Raw genomic sequence first — 19,069 nt, forward strand, 5'->3', positions numbered from 1 at the left:
CTGAATCCATGACCTCTAGTTGTAGTCCCACCAACCTCAGTAGAAAAACCCTGCTCCATTTACCTTATCTATACCCCTCATGAGTTTTTATCAAATCTCCTCTCAATCTTCTACGTTCCAAGGTATAAAGTCCTAAACTGTTCCATATTTCCTTATAACTCAGGTCTCCTAGACCTGGCAGCATCCTTCTAAATTTACTCCATACTCTTTCAATCTTATTTACATCTTTCCTGTAGGTAGATGAATAAAACTGAACACAATACTCCAAATTAGGCCTCACCGATGTCAAATAGAACTTCAACATGACATCCCATCTCCTCGACTCAGTACATTGATTGATGAAGACCAAAGTGCCAAAAGATTTCTCTATGACCCTAACCACCTGGACGCCACTTTCAATGAATTATGGGTCTTTATTCAAACATCCCTCTGATCTACCAAAGGGATCTCCCCATAACCTCTGAGTGCCCTGAGTAACCAGAACCTATCATGCTCCACTTCAAATATACCCAATGACTTGGCCTCAATAGCCACCTGTGGCAAGGATTTCCACACATTCACCACCCTCTGGCTAAAGAAATTCCTCCCCTCCTCATCTCTGTTCTAAATGGGTGTCCTCCTATTCTGAGGCTGCTCCTCCTGGTCCTACTCTCCCCCACTATAGGAAACATCCTCTGCATGTCCACTCTATCAATATTCAATAGGTTTCAATGAGATTCCCCCCGATCATTTTTCTAAACTGCAGTGAGTACAGGCCCAGCACCATCAACACTCCCTTGTACATTAACCCTTTCATTCCTAGAATCAGCAGACGCAGAGATATAAACAAGCCACTATTTTATTTCATCACTTTGTGATACAATTCACCAGCTGGTGCTTTGCTTAGGGCAGCATAGATGCATTGTAGTTAGTGTACTGTATACACGTGAGCCTATATATCCTATTGTAGTTAGTGTACTGTACACAGGTGAGCCTATATATCCTATTGTAGTTAGTGTACTGTACACAGGTGAGCCTATATATTCTATTGTAGTTAGTGTACTGTACACAGGTGAGCCTATATATCCTATTGTAGTTAGTGTACTGTACACAGGTGAGCCTATATATCCTATTGTAGTTAGTGTACTGTACACAGGTGAGCCTATATATCCTATTGTAGTTAGTGTACTGTACACAGGTGAGCCTATATATCCTATTGTAGTTAGTGTACTGTACACAGGTGAGCCTATATATCCTATTGTAGTTAGTGTACTGTACACAGGTGAGCCTATATATTCTATTGTAGTTAGTGTACTGTACACAGGTGAGCCTATATATCCTATTGTAGTTAGTGTACTGTACACAGGTGAGCCTATATATCCTATTGTAGTTAGTGTACTGTATACAGGTGAGCCTATATATCCTATTGTAGTTAGTGTACTGTACACAGGTGAGCCTATATATTCTATTGTAGTTAGTGTACTGTACACAGGTGAGCCTATATATCCTATTGTAGTTAGTGTACTGTATACAGGTGAGCCTATATATTCTATTGTAGTTAGTGTACTGTATACAGGTGAGCCTATATATTCTATTGTAGTTAGTGTACTGTACACAGGTGAGCCTATATATCCTATTGTAGTTAGTGTACTGTACACAGGTGAGCCTATATATCCTATTGTAGTTAGTGTACTGTACACAGGTGAGCCTATATATCCTATTGTAGTTAGTGTACTGTACACAGGTGAGCCTATATATTCTATTGTAGTTAGTGTACTGTACACAGGTGAGCCTATATATCCTATTGTAGTTAGTGTACTGTATACAGGTGAGCCTATATATTCTATTGTAGTTAGTGTACTGTATACAGGTGAGCCTATATATTCTATTGTAGTTAGTGTACTGTATACAGGTGAGCCTATATATCCTATTGGAATTAGTGTACTGTATATAGGTGAGACTACAGATCCTATGGGAGTTAATGTACTGTATATAGGTGAGCCTATATACAGTATCTTATTGGAATTAGTGTACTGTATATAGGTGAGTCTATATATCCTATTGGAGTTAGTGTACTGTCTATAGGTGAGCATATATATCCTATTGCAGTCAGTGTGTTGTATATAGGTGAGCCTATATATCGTATTAGAGTTAGTGTACTGTATATAAATGAGCCTATATATCCTATTAGAGTTAGTGTACTGTATATAGGTGAGCCTATACAGTATACACAAGGAGGGCCTCTGATATCCTATTGGAAAGGCAGTCACAAGAGGACTCGTGTGGGTCCAGGCCATGACAAGTAGGAAGGACACTGCTGTGATCACAGAAGCCTTGGGCTCAGACCCAGGCAGAGCCGCCACAGGTGTAGATCTTGGGGGTCCTATGTCTTATGAACTTATTCAAGTTGTCATAGGCTATGGAGAGAAGGCAAGAACATGGGGTTGAGAGGGATAATAAATCAGTCGTGATGAGATGGCAGAGCAGACCCAATAGGCCTTGTGGCCTAATTCTGCTCCTATGTCTTACGGTCTTATGGCCTTTCAGACTTTGGGCCCTGCTGGACACCCAGCTCGCACCTGAGACTCCACGTGTCTGTTTGCATGCGAAAGCGGCCACGCTCCAATACAGGTGGGCGAAACCCCAGTGAGACAGAGACATGCCTGACCAAACATGTGAAGTCAGCCCCAGTGGACTGGGCAGATGAGCTCCAACGGCCAGGAAGATGGTTCTGCAAGGCTCCGTGGAGAGTGAAGGGCATGGCAAGGCTCAGTAGAAGTCATGGTCATCGACTGCAACCAAGGAAGAACCCAATCTGTGATGACTACTCGTCTAATATACCTGGACCTCCGTGGTCGAGAAAGTGGAATTGTCTCAGTGCGATGGCTTTTCCACTTTAAAAACTTTCTTCTCTGTCGACGTTGAACACATTTGAACAAGTCTGATGTTCTATTGACAGAGCTATCCAGGAAAATTAGTGGTCACTGGTGGGGCGCAGCAGAGCAGAGGAATAAGGAAAGGACCCATAACACCAAGCAAAGAAAACTAGAGATAAATCTTCAATCAGATGAGGTAAAGTGTGTATTTACCTAAGGCATTTCTAGGTGTTATCAAATACTTTACCTCAGTGTAAAGTGACACAGGTCAAACAGTGACACTGCCTTGTATTTACAGGCTGACCTTTGACAAGATCTGTCAGCTCTGTTGTTGGAGAACAGAATCCACTGGGAGTTAGTGACCACCACTGGGGTCGGCCGCATAAAAAAAATCTATTTATCAAAGTGTCGTCTTCAATAACGTCTTCACTTCGAATGAGAGAGGTGGCAAATTTATATCTATCCCTGGCCTGGCAAACATAACTCCAAATGACTTCCAAACCAGTCCCCTGAGGTACTGGTGAAACAGGGAATGTCCTCATCTTCAGCAGTAATTAAATCATTACGTATGAGCGAGCTGGCAGGCTTCTAGGGTGATACACCAAACGTAATGAAATTTACAAGTGGCTACAAAAAGAATCTGACCATATAACACAATTAGTTTATGATAATTGTGTGGCGGATCAGGTCAGTCACCAAGGCTGGATGTCCAATATGAAGTGAAGTACATGGTGACATATATGAACTTTGATAATAAATTTACTCTACTTTACTTTATATTGGACATCCGACCTGGTTACTGACCTGATCTGCCACATGATTATCATAAAGTACATGTATGTCACCATATACAACCCTGAGATTTGTTTTCTTGTGGGCATACACAGTAAATCCAAGAACCACAATAGAATCAATGAAAGACCACACCCAACATGATGAACAAACAACCAGCGTACAAGAGACAACGAACTGGGCAAATACAAAAGAAAAAAAGAAATAATAATAATTAATAAATACCAGTTATCCAGTCAATATACTCTGCAGCGCTCATCTATAGAAGTTTGTTAAAGTTTTAGATGTCATACCAAATCTTCACAAACTTCTAAGCAAATAGAGGTACTGCCGGGCTTTCTTTGCAATTACACTTCTGTGCTGGACCCAGGATGGGTCCTCTGAAATGATAACACCGAGGAATTAATCGCTGACCCTCTCTGTCTCTGATTCCCCTGATGAGGACTGGCTCATGGACCTCTGGTTTCCTCCTCCTGAAGTCAATAATCGGACCCTTGGTCTTGCTGACATTGAGTGATAATGTGGAAGGTAACATACCTGTGAGGAATGATACTCAGTCTCCAGTGATCCAGAGGTAACTGAAACACATCACACAAATTGAAATGTGTCTCAAACCATGACTTATCAACCATTATTCACTTGGAGTGAAACTCACTAATGTCACTTAGTAAACCACACAATGATTAATTGTTGCTGACATATAACCAGGAACAGGTTCAAGGTTCAAAGCACAAAGTAAATTTATTATCAAAATACATACATATATATACAACCCTAAGATTCATTTTCTTTTGGGGAATCACAATAAATACAACGAAACAATTCATTGTTGGGTTGAGTGAAGTTATCCTCTCTGGTTCAGGAGCCTGATGGTTGAAGGGTAATAACTGTTGCTGAACCTGGTGGTGTGAGTCCTGAGGCTCCTGTACCTCCTTCCTGATGGTTGAGGGGTAATAACTGTCCCTGAACCTGGAGGTGTGAATCTTGAGGCTCCTGTACCTCCTTCCTGATGGTTGAAGGGTAATAACTGTCCCTGAACCTGGGTGGTGTGGATCCTGAGGCTCCTGTACCTCCTTCCTGATGGTTGAGGGGTAATAACTGTCCCTGAACCTGGTGGTGTGAGTCCTGAGGCTCCTGTACCTCCTTCCTGATGGTTGAGGGGTAATAACTGTCCCTGAAGCTGGTGGTGTGGATCCTGAGGCTCCTGTACCTCCTTCCCGATGGTTGAGGGGTAATAACTGTCCCTGAAGCTGGTGGTGTGGGTCCTGAGGCTCCTGTACCTCCTTCCTGATGGCAGCAGTGAGAAGAGATCTGCTAGAGAAACTTGTACAGGTAGCCAAATTTCTTTGCCTTGAGCTTTCCCCACATTCTGACAAGAAGTTGTTTCTATATTTCAGGCAGACTAAGGTCGCACATTTGTCTGAGCTGAACATCCATCAGTCATCAAAGATTAAAGATTACTGTTATACATCACATGTACGTTGAAACATACAGTGAAAGATGTCTTTTGCATCAACGACCAACATAATCCCAGGGTGTCCTTGAAAGTGAATCCATAGGTTTCACAGAAAATTTACAACAATGTTGTGGGGTCTGGAGGACCTGAGTTTTAAGGAAAGGTTGAATAGGTTGGGACTTCATTCCTTGTAACGTAGAAGATTGAGGGGAGATTTGATAGAGGTATACAAAATTATGAGGGGTATAGGGTGGAATGCAAGCAGGCTTTCTCCAGTGAGGTCAGGTGGGACTATAACATTATCAGGAAGAAGGTACAGAAGCCTCAGGATCCACACCACCAGGTTCAGGTATTGTTATTACCCCTCAACCATCAGGCTCCTGAACCAGAGGAGATTTTCTCCTTGGAGCGACAGAGGATGAGAGGTGACCTGATAGAGGTGTATAAGATGATGAGAGGCATTGATTGTGTGGACAGTCAGAGGCTTTTTCCCAGGGCTGAAATGGCTAGCATGAGAGAGCACAGTTTTAAGGTGCTTGGAAGCAGGTAGAGAGGAGATATCAGGGGTAAGTTTTTTACTCAGAGAGTGGTGAGTGTGTGGATGGGCTGCTGGCAATGGTGGTGGAGGCGGATACGAGAGGGTCTTTTAAGAGACTCCTGGATAGATACATGGAGCTTAGAAAAATAGAGGGCTATGGGTAATCCTCGATAATTTCTAAGGTAAGGACATGTTCGACACAACTTTGTGGGCCGAAGGGCCTGTATTGTGCTGTAGGTTTTCTATGTTTCTATGACTCTACTCATAGGTTAGTGGTGAAAGGTGAAAAGTTTAGGGGGAACATGAGGGGAAACTCCTTACAGCCTGCAGTGGGAATGGAACTGCCCTTACTGTGCAAACCACATTGTCCTAAAGCCCTATTCTTGACCAGTCAGTAAACAGATGTCCGGTCTGAAACAATATATCAGGAGACTTACCTCATTGAATATAGAATATGAGAGCACACTGTGCGGTCCTTCGGTCAACAAAGTTGCGCCGACCTTTTTGGAATGAGAATCAGGTTTGCTGTCACCGGCATACGTTATGAAAAGTGTCGCTTTGCAGCAGCAGTACAATGCAATACATAATAATACAAGCTATGAGTTACAGTAAGGAGTGTACACTGCATCGTATAAAAAATTATATTAGTAGTGCAAAAAGGGAGCAAAAAAAGAAAATAGTGAGGTAGTGTTCATGGGTTCAGTGTCCATTCAGAAATCTGATGGCAGAGGGGAAGAAGCTGTTCCTGAATCACTGAGTGTGTGTTTTCGGGCTTCTCTACCTCCTCGCTGATTGTAGCAATGAGAAGAGGGCACGTCCTACGTGGTGGGAATCCCATATGGTGGGTGCTGCCTGTCTGAGGCTCGCTTTCTGAAGGTGCCTTGGATACCGGGGAGGCTGGTGCCCATGATGGAGCTGTCTGAATTTACAACTTTCTGCAGCTTTTTCTGATGCCGTGCCGTGCGCCCCCATCCCCTGCTTCTAACAGACGGTGATGCTGCCAGTTAGAATGCTCTCCACAGTACATCTGTAGAAACCTGTGAGGGTCTTAGGTTCTATAAATTCTCTTCACACTCCTGGTGAAATATAGCTGCTGTCTTTGTAATGGCATCAGTATGGTGGGTCCAGGACAGATCCTCAGAGATGTTGGCCCCCAGGATCTTGAAACCTCTCACCCTTTCCACTGCTGATCCCTGGAAGGATTGGAGTGTGCTCCATCAACTTCCTCTTCCTAAAGTACACAATTAATTCCTTGCACAATCAATTCCTTCTTCTAGTTAGCTCCTCTTAACCTACTCTAAGATCAAAGCAGCCCTTCCTTCCTAATTCATCTGGAATCCCCTAGGGTTCAGGACAGAGCTCCTCAGCCCTATCCCTGATTTACACTGGATAAAATCACTGTCTTGCCCCCTCTGTGTCTAATACACATTAATTCCCAGATCTATAGCCCCTCCAATAGAAGGCATTGGTCAGACAGCACTGAGTATTTTGAGCAGTTTTGGGCCCCTTTTCTAAGTTTTGCCATTGTAGAGAGTCCAGAGGAGCTCCACGAGAATTATTATGGGAATGAAAGGGTTAATATATGAGGTGCGTTTGATGGGCCTGTACTCACTGGAGTTTACAAGAATGCAGGAGCATCTCATTGAAAACTATCAAATATTGAAAGGTCTAGACAGAGTGTATGTGGAGAGGGTGTTTCCTGTAGTGGGTGAGTCTAGAACCAGAGGGCACAGCCTCAGTACAGAGGGACGTCCTTTTAGAACAGAGACAAGGAGGAATTTCTTTATCCAGTGGGTGGTGAATCTGTGGAATTCAGTGCCACAGACGGCTTTGGAGGCCAAGCCATTGAGTATATTTAAAACTGAGGTTGATAGGTTCTTAGTGAAGATGTCAAAGGTTTTGGGGAGAAGGTGGGAGAATGGGGTTGAGATGTTAATATATCAGCCATGATGAAATGCTGAAGCAGACTCGATGGGCCGAATGGTCGGATTCTACTCTTATGTCTTACGGTCCTCCCAAACAGGAGTGTGAAGCTGGGCAAACGGAGGACGGGATCAAAGAATTCAGAATGCAAGAGTTACCTGAAGAGGCAACGTGTCAGCTCGGAGCCAATCAGAACTGAAACAAAATGAAGCCGGCAGTAAGGAGAAGCAGAGTAATTAAATGGTTGGTATATCGAGTAGAAACAGTTTCAAAGATTGAGTAAATTGCCCATTTATTAGCGACGTGGCAAGGAACGAGAATTGCAAATAGACAACAGAGCCTGCAGTAATTCAATCTAACCTTGTACTTACAGAAAACACCAAGATAATGAAGAGGAAAATTACCAGATGCATATTGGATTGTACGGCGGTGGTGGGGGGGGATGGGACGGGACAGCCAAACATGGCGATGCTAATGGGCTCTCTCAAGCTGCGAAAATTTCTCTACAACACAATCATAGTTTTCAGTTTAAAGGCCTCTGGGGAGGTGAGATGAAGCAAGGTGAAAAAAAAATGTAATTTATAAGATGTCTGCGGAATAGAATTTATCACTGGATAAGCTCACTACTGCTCAATTGATATGTAGTTGATTTCAAACAACAGCCCCCCTCAGGCGCCCACAAGGGAGACTTTTAGATTTTACGCTTGGATATATCAGTTTAACTCGCCATTTACCAAACAACAGCTGACGACAGCACAAACGAGTTGTTCTGAGAAAGACAAGGGGGAGGTAAGCGGACACACAACACAGCCTTAAGAGGCCTGGAGAGAATGTGTTAAGAGAAATACATGATAGGACAAGGTTTGAAAAGCATCAGTTTTCAGACAGGCAGCTGACTGCCAGCACCTGAGTGGCATTTCCTTATCCCATGCCCTTACTGTCTAGCAACAATGATTCTGAACACAGCCTCTCACTTCACCAGCCTGTTCGCTAGAGGAGACGCACGTATAAACAATTCTGTGACCTTGGTCCGTGTCTTAGCTCGTAAAATAGCACAAATACAAATTTCAGCAGCAAGCAGATTTAACACTCTTCGTGTGACTTTCTATCTACTTAGACTTTCCATGGACATTTCTTAACGCAGAACATAGAACATAGAAGAGTACAGCACAGGAACAGGCCCTTCAGCCCTCAGTGTTGTGCCGAACCAGATAAATTAGTAATCAGATGGCCAACTGAACTAATCTCCTCTGCCTACACAATGTCCATATCCCTCCATTTTCCTCACATTCATACAGTATGCATCTCTTAAAAATCTTTATTGCAGGGGTTCTTAATCTTTTTTATGCTATGGACACCTTTGGCAGTCCAGTGAAGCCTATGGGTCCTTCTCAGAACAATCTATTTAAATATATAATATACATCGGTGATTTCTGTTGGTGACGAAGTCACAGGTACTGTTAATACTATTGTGACTTGTTACTTACATTCATAATTGAAAGAAACGCTAAATTTCAGTTTGAGGTTAGTGAAACTAATTATGTACGTTTTTTAAACGATCCATTGAAGTTCATGGATCCATTAGAATCTACCCACAGACCCCGGAAGATAGAGGCTTTACCAGCGGCCAATCTGTGCATTGCAAGTTTGGAGAGGAGGGGGACTTCATCAGGTCTGCCAATCAAGGATAAAAGGCTGGAGTGGATCACAGGAGCATAGTAGAGCTTTGACCAGCCGTCAATCGGCTTTAGGGATTAATTAGTAAGAACTGTTAAAGGAAGGCAAAGGAGCAAGCACAACAGCCATCGTCTGAGTGGTGATCTTAAGGCTTTAGCTCTTCGAGGCTTCACTCAGAGAAAGCAAAGCTCGATTTTTTTTCCTTCTCTTCTTTATATCTGCTCAGCTACAGGCACAGGCTTTAAGACTGTGTTGTGGTGCGGTAGGGTCATAGCCTGTTTCAGCTCTACTGGTTGAAATGGGACAATTACCCTTACAGTTGCGGAGGCTGTACTTGTTGGTAACATACTGGATTAACTAGAGGGGGCAGAGGAATGACACCCTGTTGAAAGTGTGTTGGAAGTGTTGGGAACGTTACTAGAAGAGTGTTTTTAGTTTAGGGTGGATGGGTTCTTATCACGCTAGGAATACGGGTTTGCTGGATAATGCAATATGTCTCACTGTAGCTTTGTCGGTAACCTCCAGCCTTAGTTGATTTTAGGTTGCATGATTTAATGAAATTCAAGGATCCTGCTATGCCCGAGAGTCTGTTGGTCCATCAATATGTTAAGGAAAATTATTGTGATATGTTAACCATTTTTACTGATGGATCAAAAGATCATTTTACGGGGAATGTCAGTGTGGCTGTTTTTGTGTCTGAATTACAGGTAACAATAAAGAAACGTCTTACTATTTTTCAGCATATACTACAGAACTAGTTGCCATCATTTAAGTTTTATAGTGAGTGGAGGAAACCTGTCCTTGCAAAGTTACAATTTGTTCAGATTCTTTTTTGGTTTTGACTAGCCTTAAAACAGGTCATTCTAGCAGCAGGTCCGATTTACTGCTGGAAGCTCTTCAAACTTTATTTCATATTCAAAGTATTGGTCTACATGCCTTCCTCTTCTGGGTCCTGCACATAGAGGTGTGGAGGGGAATGAGCAGATTGATCGTTTGGCCAAAAAAGCTGTTAGAAATTCACCTGTGGATATAGACTTCCACTTAGCAAATCCAAAGCTAAGGGGTTGGTGGGGCTCAGAATTAGGGGATTGTGGCAAGACTTGTGGGATAATGGGCATGAGGGGAGACCTCTTTAGAGAGTACATAAAACTGTTGGATTGATGGGAGAAGTGGGGAAGACAAGAATGGAAGGAATTGTATTGATTCAACTTAGAATTAGGCATACTATGCTTAATAATTCCTTATCTTGGGATGTGAAAGTTTTGCCATCACTATGAAACAGTTGGACATATTCTTTTACAATGTGAAGCATATAAGGTTGAAAGAAAGCAAATGCAGGCTGCATTACTAGCTTTGGCGGTTGGCAAACTTTACAAAGTTATGGAAGTGACTTTAATTCATAATATTGTCTTTCATTATTTAAAATCCATAGGGCTTTTTGGGGGTAATTTAGTTTTCATTTGATAAGGAACTAGTAGGGGTTTTTATTGCCCAATGCTCTACACCACACTCCAGTCCCATTGGTTTTAAGTTGGACTGTCAACCGCCATGAAAAGTCAGAAGAAAAAGTAGAGCTGTTAGGCAGGGTCCTGAAATGATCCTCTTGTGGGACGTGGGAAAGCAGGGAGACCTCCAGCATCCCAGCATCACTGCCTGCCAGAAGTGCATCCAGCTGCAGCTTCTAACAAGTGCGTTAAAGAGTTGGAGCTGGAACTGGATGAATTCCAGATCATTTGGGAGACTGAAGGGGTGACAGATGGGACACATAGAGAGAGATCGTTACACCCAAGGTGCAGGACACAGGAAATTGGGTGACAGTCAGGAAGGGGAAAGGAGTTAAGGAGCCAGTGCAGAGTACCCATGGCCATCCCCTCAACAACAGGCTTACACTTTGGATATTGTCGGGGGGGGAGGGGGTGGTGGTATGAACTAACAGAGGAAAGTCACAGTGATCGAGTCTCTGGCACTGAGTCTGCCTCTGCGACTCAGAAGGGAAGGGAGGAGAAGAGACAAGCTGTGGTGAGAGGGGATTTGTGAGTTAAGGAATGGACAGGAGGTTCTGTGGGTAAGAACGAGATTCCCGGATGGTATGTTGTCTCCCGGGCGCCAGGGTCAGGAACATCTCGAATCGAGTCCTCAGCATTCTTAAGTGGGAGGGTGAACAGCCAGAGGTCATGGTCCAAGCAGGTACCAATGACATGGCTAGGATGAGTGACGAAGTTTTACATAAGGAGTTCAGGGTGTTAGGTACTAAGTTAAAGGGCAGGACCTTCAGGGTTGTGATCTCAGGATTGCTACCAGCGTCACGTGCTAGTGAGTCCAGAACTAGGAAGATTATACAGTTTAATATGGGCTAAGGAGTTGGTGTAGGAGGGAGGGCATAAGATTTGTGGATCATTGGTCTCTCTCCCAAGGAAGGCAGCACCTCTACAGAAGCGAGCGTTTGCACCTGAACTGGAGGGACTAATATCCTAGCGGGAAGGTTTATTAATGGTGCACAGTGGGGTTTAAACTAGAGTGGCAGGGGATGGGAACTAGAGTGCCAGAGCAGTTAGTGGAGAGGTTGTGGAGGCAGATATTGGTAAGACCTCAGACAAACTTAGGAATCAAAAGGTCGAGCATGGTGCATCAAAATTGAGAAGGACTGAAGGTGTTGTATCTGAATGTGTACAGAATACAGAATAAAGTAGATAAATTTATAGCACAGTTGTAGATTGACAGATGTGATGTTGTCGGCATCACTGAATCATGGCTGAAAGATTATAGCTGGGAGCTTAATGTCCATGGATATACATCGTATCGAAAGGATAAAGAGGAAGGCAGAGAGGGTGACATTGTTCTGTTGGTAAAATAATGAAATCAAATCATTAGAAAGAGGTGACCTAGGGCCGGAAAGTGTTGAATCATTGTTGATTGAGCTTAGCAACTACAAGGGTGAAAAGGCTTTGATGGGAGTTGTATACAGACCCCAAATAGTAGTAAGGATGTTGCCTGCAGATGACAATGAGAAATAGAACATGCATGCCAAAAGGGCAATGTTTCAATAGTCACGGGGGATTTCAATATGCAGGTAGATCGGGAAAATCAGGTTGGTGTGGATGCCAAAAGGAGGGATTTCTAGACTGGTTATGAGGTGGCTTTTTAGAGCAACTCATGATTGAGCCCACTAGGGGATCAGTTATTCTGGATTGGGAGTTGTGCAGTGAACCAGAATTGATTAGAGAACTTAAGGTAAAAGAACTTTAGGGGATGGTGGTCATAATATGATCAAATATGCCCCAAGTTTGAGAAAGAGAAGCTAAAGTCAAGATGTATCAGTATTACAGTGGAGTAAAGGGAATTACAGAGGCATGAGAGAGAAATTGGCCAGGATTGATTGGAAACGAACACTGGCAGCACTGACAGCAGAGCAGCAGTGGCCAGAATTTCTAGAAGCAATTCAGAAGGCACAAGATACATCCCACAGAGGAAGAGGTATTCTAAAGGAAAGATGATACAACCATGACTAACAAGAGAAATCAAAGCCAATACAAAAGCCAAAGAGATGGCATATAATAGACTAAAGACTAGTAGGAAATTAGAGGATTCTGATGCTTTAAAAACCAACAGAAGGCAACTAAAAAGTCATTAAGAAGGTAAAGATGAAATACGAAAGAAAGCTAGCCATTAATATTAAAGAGGAGAGGTAGTAACTGTGGACAATGAAATAGTGGACAAACTGAATAAGTATTTTGTATCAGTATTCACTGTCGAAGACGCCAGCAGTATGGTGCAAGTTCCAGGTGTCATTACTAGAGAGATGGTTCTTGGAAAACTGAAAGGTGTTGGTAGATAAGTCACTTGGACTAGATGGTATACACCCCAGGGCTCTGAAAGAGGTAGCTGAAGAGATTGTGGAGGCATTAGTAATGATCTTTCAAGAATCTCTAGATACTGGAATGGTTCCAGTAAACTGGAAAATTGCAAATGTCACTCCACTCTTCAAGAAAGGAGAGAGGCAGAAGAAAGGAAAGTATAGGCCAGTTAGTCTGACCTCAGTGGTTGGGAAGATGTTAGAGTCGATTATTAAGGATAATATCTCAGGGTACTTGGAGGCACATGATAAAGTAGACCATAGTCAGCATGGTCTCCTCAAGGGAAAATCTTCCCTGACAAATCTGTTGGAATTCTTTGAAGAAATAACAAGCAGGATAGCCAAAGGAGAATCAGTTGGATTTTCAGAAGGTACTTGACAAGGTGCCACACATGAGGCTGCTTAACAAGCTATGAGGCCATAGTATTACAGGAAAGATTCTAGCATGGATAAAGCAGTGACTGATTGGCAGGAGGCAAAAAAATGGGAATAACCATATAACCATATAACAATTACAGCACGGAAACAGGCCATCTCAGGCCATCTTCTAGTCAGTCTTTTCTGACTGACTGCCGGTTCCACGGGGATCTGTGTTAGGACCAATTCTTTTTACATTATATGTCAATGATTTGGATAATGCAATTGATGGCTTTGTTGCAATGTTTGCAGACGACATGAAGATAGGTGGAGGGCAGGTAGTTTTGAGGAAGTAGAGAGGCTACAGAAGAACTTGGACAGATTAGGAGAATGGGCAAAGAAATGCCAGATGGAATATAGTGTCGGGAAGTGTATGGTCATGCACTTTGGTAGAAGAAATGAAAGTGTTGACTATTTTCTAAATGGAGAGAAAATACAAAAAACTGAGACACAAAGGGATGAGAGTCCTTCTGCAGGATTTCCTAAAGTTAATTTGAAGGTTGAGTCTGTGGTGGGGAAGGCAAATGCAATGTTAGCATTCATTTCAAGAGGACTAGAATATAAAATCAAGGATGTAATGTTGAGAGTTTATAAAGCACTGATAAGGCCTCACTTGGAGTATTGTGAGCAGTTCTGGGAACCTTATCTTAGAAGGGATGTGCTGAAACTGGAGAGGGTTCAAAGGAAATTCATGAAAATGATTCCAGGATTGAATGGCTTCTCATATGAAGAGTGTCAGATGGCTCAGGGCCCGTATTCACTGGAATTCAAGTGAATGATGGGTGACCTCATTGAAGCCTTGATTGAGTGGATGTAGAGAGGATGTTTCCTATGGTGGGAGAGTCTAAGGCCAGAGGACATAGTTTCAGAATAGAGGGGCGTCCTTTTAGAATGGAGGTGAGGAGGAATTTCTTTAGCCAGATGGTGGTGAATCTGTGGAATTTTTTGCCACAGGCAGCTGTGGAGGCTAAGTCTTTATGTATGTTTAAGGCAGAGGTTGGTAGATTCTTGATTAATCAGGGCATGAAGGGATACAGAAGACAAGAGATTGGGGCTGAGTGGAAAATTGGTTCAGCCATGATGAAATGGTGTAGTAGACTCGATGGGCCAAATTGCATAATTCTGTTCCTACATCTTATAGTCTTATGGGTCCATGGACCCCAGATTAAGAACCCCTGCTTTAATGTATCTGCCTCTACCGCCAACCCAGAGAGCGCATTCCAGGCAGCCACCATTCTGTGTAAAAAAAAGCACAAGATAATCTGTAGATGCTGGGATCAAAGCAACACTCACAACACGCTGGAGGAACTCAGCAGGTCAGGCAGCATCTGTGGAAACCATGAGTTGACGTTTCCACGGATGCTGCCCGACCTGCTGAGTTCCACCAGCGTGTTGTGAGTGTTTCTGTGTAAAAAAAAGCTTGCTCCTCACATCTCCTTGGAAATTACACCCTCTCACCTTAAATGTATGCCCTCTGTTATTAGACATTTCAACCCTGGGAAAAAGATACTGTCTGTCTATCTATCTATGCCTCTCATAATCTTGTAAGCCTCTATTGGATCTCCCCGTCTCTATCTCTCATGATTGTATACGTCTCGATCTTCTCCTCCATTGTGGCTTCTTTTATCTTTTATTTTACCTTTACTTGTAGATCTCCTTTTCTTTCTTCCCCAGTTGTGCACAACTTTATAAATGCTTAATTTGTCATTTGAAAAGAAAGCAGTACCAACACTGCTTCTGCCATTAGGATTCAGTACTGTTTAATGTCATTTCCTGTACACAACTGTGACAGAGAACAAAATGACTGTTACACCAGATCCGATGCAGCAAAAAACACACAACAAGATAAAGAAGACAATAAATATAAATACATAAGATAGCTTATACACGTAGATTGATTGTATGTTCAGAAAGTGACGTTAGGCACAGGAGTGTCTGTACATGCGGTGGCTCTGACAGGAAATGATAAAGTCGTGGTGCTTGGGGGTGTGGAGGGACGAGTTAGATGATGGAGGTTCTGATCACCTCTCTCCCCACCACTGAGCACATCTACAAGAGCACTGTTGCAGGAAAACACCATCCATCACCAAGGCCCCCTCCCCACCTCCCCATCCAAGTCATCTCACTGCTGCCATCAGGAAGAAGGTACAGGAGCCTCAGGTCTCAAACCACCAGGGTCAGGGACAACCATCAACCATCAGGCTCCCGAGCCAGAGGGGATAACTTCACTCAACTTCACTGAACTGTCCCCACAACCTATAAACTCACTTTCAAGGACTCTTCAGCTCACGTTCTCGATATTTATTTATTTATTTGTTTTTTTCTGTAATTGGTCAGCTTGTTGTTTTTGCAGGCTGCTTGAACGCCCAGTTGTTGTGGTCTTTCATTGATTTGCTTTGGCTGTTATTCTATTACGGATTTATCGAGTATGCCTGCAAGTAATTGTTCCTGAGTCTGGTAGTGCACAACTTTATGAATGTAGAATTTGTCAGCAGGAGCAAAAGCATGAGTGTTCAGTGCCAGCAGTACAATAGTTTGAAAGTAGATGGGGATGTTATCTGGAAACCATAGCACTGCCCGTGGCAGCCTGTTCTATGCATCTACCACTCTGTGTAAAAAACTTACGCTTACTCCATAACACAGAACATCGAACATACACGTAACATAGAAATAATCCATCAACTTGCCATGCACATTGATAGTGCTAAGAAAGTGTATTATGGTGTGTTGGTCTCCGTTAGTCAGGAGATTGAGTTCAAGAGCTGCAAGGCAATGCTGCGGCTCTATAACACCCTGGATGACAGGAAAATGGTTACGTAGGAGGGAAGAGTCAGATTGATCTTAGAGCAGGTGAAGAGATGGGACAACATCGTGTGCTGAAGGTCCTACATTGTGCTGTATTGTTCTTTGCTCTCTGCTCTACTTGTAGATGTGCTCAGGGTGGGGAGGGCTTTACCTGTGGCCCGTATCCACTCTCTATCGCCAGACTCACAGATTTTTGCCTTCAGTGGCATCACCTGCACCATCTCAACAGAGCATCTTTGGCAACAGTCCCCAGATCTTGATTTCCACCACGTCAAACCTTCCGTTAACTCACACATCACCCTGAGTTAAAACTGGCGCTCCACACTTTAACGGAGTTATACATCTCTCCACCCCATCCGTTCACTGCAGCTTCCACAAGGATGGCGACTCCACTCTCGTGTGATACCCACTCTACTCAGGGACTGTTTGTCCCACTCCATCAGGGAGGAGGCTACGTAGCATCCACACCAGGACCACCAGACTCAAAAACAGTTACTTTCCTCAAGCAGTGAGGCTGATCAACACCTCCACCCACTAACCCACCCCTCCACACCCCCAACCACCACTACTTTATCATTTCCTGTCGGTCACCTTATGTACAGACACTCCTGTGCCTAATGTCACTTTATGGACATACAATCAATCTGTGTATATAAGCTATCACTGTAGCATTGCCCCTGAATGCAGTGCTCTCCACTCTCTCCGCACCAGCCCCAACCTCACCACCAAACTGGCAGACAAATAGGGCACTATTGTAGTGTGGCACGCTCACCTCTATTGTGCTGAGGCGAAATGGCAAATCTCAGACACCTCCTCATACCACACCTCCACATCTTTACCTCGCTCCCCACCCCTCCGCTTTCTGCAAGGATCAATCCCACCCCACTCCCACCCCCCACTATCCTCCCACTCCCCCACTCCCTCCCCCCACCCCCCACTCCCCCACACTCACCCCCCACTCCCTCCCCCCACTCTCACTCCCCACTCCCCCACTATCCTGCCACTCCCCCACTCTCACCCCCTACTATCCTCCCACTCCCCCATTCCCACCCCATTACCCCACTACTCCCCACTCCCTCCCCCACTCCCTCCCACATCCTCCCCCACTCCTCCCACTCCCTCCCCCACTACCCCCACTCCCTCCCACATCCTCCCCCACTACCCCGCACTCCCTCCCCCACTACCCCCACTCCCTCCCACATCCTCCCTCACTACCCCCCACTACACCCCACTCCCTCCCCAACTCCCACCCCCCACAAAACCCCCATTCCCACCCCCGACTCTCACCCCCACCAACTCCCATCCCCACTCCCTAGTTCCCCCTACTCCCCACTCCCCCCACTCCCCCCAACTCACCCACACCCACACCCCCACTCCCCCCACCCCATTCCCCCCACTTCCCTCACTCCCACTCCCCACTCCACTCCCCACTGCCACCCCCACTCCCACCCCCACTCTCACCCCCCACTCTCACCCCCGCTCCCCACTCCCACCCCCACTCCCACCCCCCACTCTCACTCACCCCCACTCCCACCCTCCACTCTCACCCCCCACTCCCCACTCTCATCCCCCCACTTCCACCCTCACTCACTCACCCCCACTCCCACCTCCAACTCCCCCCACACTCTCATCTCCCCACTCCCGCCCGTCCAACTCCCTCCCCCACTCTCACCCCCCACTCTCGAGGTCGAGGATGATGGTCTTTGTTCCGAAGAAGTGGCCCACAGAGTGAAGACGCCTGTGCGTGTATTTGTTTAACGTGTACTTGATGTTGCACTCCAAGAAGCACACGATACTTCACAAATCAACCAACTGATTCCAACAGCATGGAAACCACTACGACTGGAGCTGATGGATTTGTTGCAGCCTTCATCTGCCTTTACAGCCGTTGAGTTCGAAGTAACTTCGTCCACCTGATCCACCGTTGAGGTCTTGGTTGGATTGTTCTTTGTCAGGGACCTCACCCTCGACCTTACCGCCATGGGTGACCCTACCAGGAGCATAGCTCCAGATGGCATCGCTCTCGGGATCACAGGACCACACAAGCTTCTCCACCACGACAAGCTGACAATCCACGGAGAAGATAGAGGTGTATCAGATGACAGGATGCGTCTATTGAGTGGACAGCTAGAGACTTTTTCCCAGGGAGGAAATGGCTAACACAAGGGAGAATAACTTTAAGGTGACACACATAAAAGTTGCTGGTGAACGCAGCAGGCCAGGCAGCATCTCTAGGAAGAGGTGCAGTCGACGTTTCAGGCCGAGACCCTTCGTCAGGACTAACTGAAGGAAGAGTGAGTAAGGGATTTGAAAGTTGGAGGGGAGGGGGAGATCCAAAATGATAGGAGAAGACAGGAGGGGGAGGGATGGAGCCAAGAGCTGGACAGGTGATAGGCAAAAGGGATACGAGAGGATCATGGGACAGGAGGTCTGGGAAGAAAGACAAGGAGGGCGGTGTGGGGGGGACCCAGAGGATGGGCAAGGGGTATAATCAGAGGGACAGAGGGAGAAAAAGGCCAGTGAGAGAAAGAATGTGTGTATAAAAGTAAGTAACAGATGAGGTACGAGGGGGAGGTGGGGCATTAGTGGAAGTTAGAGAAGTCGATGTTCATGCCATCAGGTTGGAGGCTACCCAGACGGAATATAAGCTGTTGTTCCTCCAACCTGAGTGTGGCTTCATCTTTACAGTAGAGGAGGCTGTGGATAGACATGTCAGAATGGGAATGGGATGTGGAATTAAAATGCGTGGCCAC

This window comes from Mobula hypostoma, chromosome 3 (genome assembly GCF_963921235.1).
Source record: "Mobula hypostoma chromosome 3, sMobHyp1.1, whole genome shotgun sequence".
NCBI classification, from domain to species: domain Eukaryota; kingdom Metazoa; phylum Chordata; class Chondrichthyes; order Myliobatiformes; family Myliobatidae; genus Mobula; species Mobula hypostoma.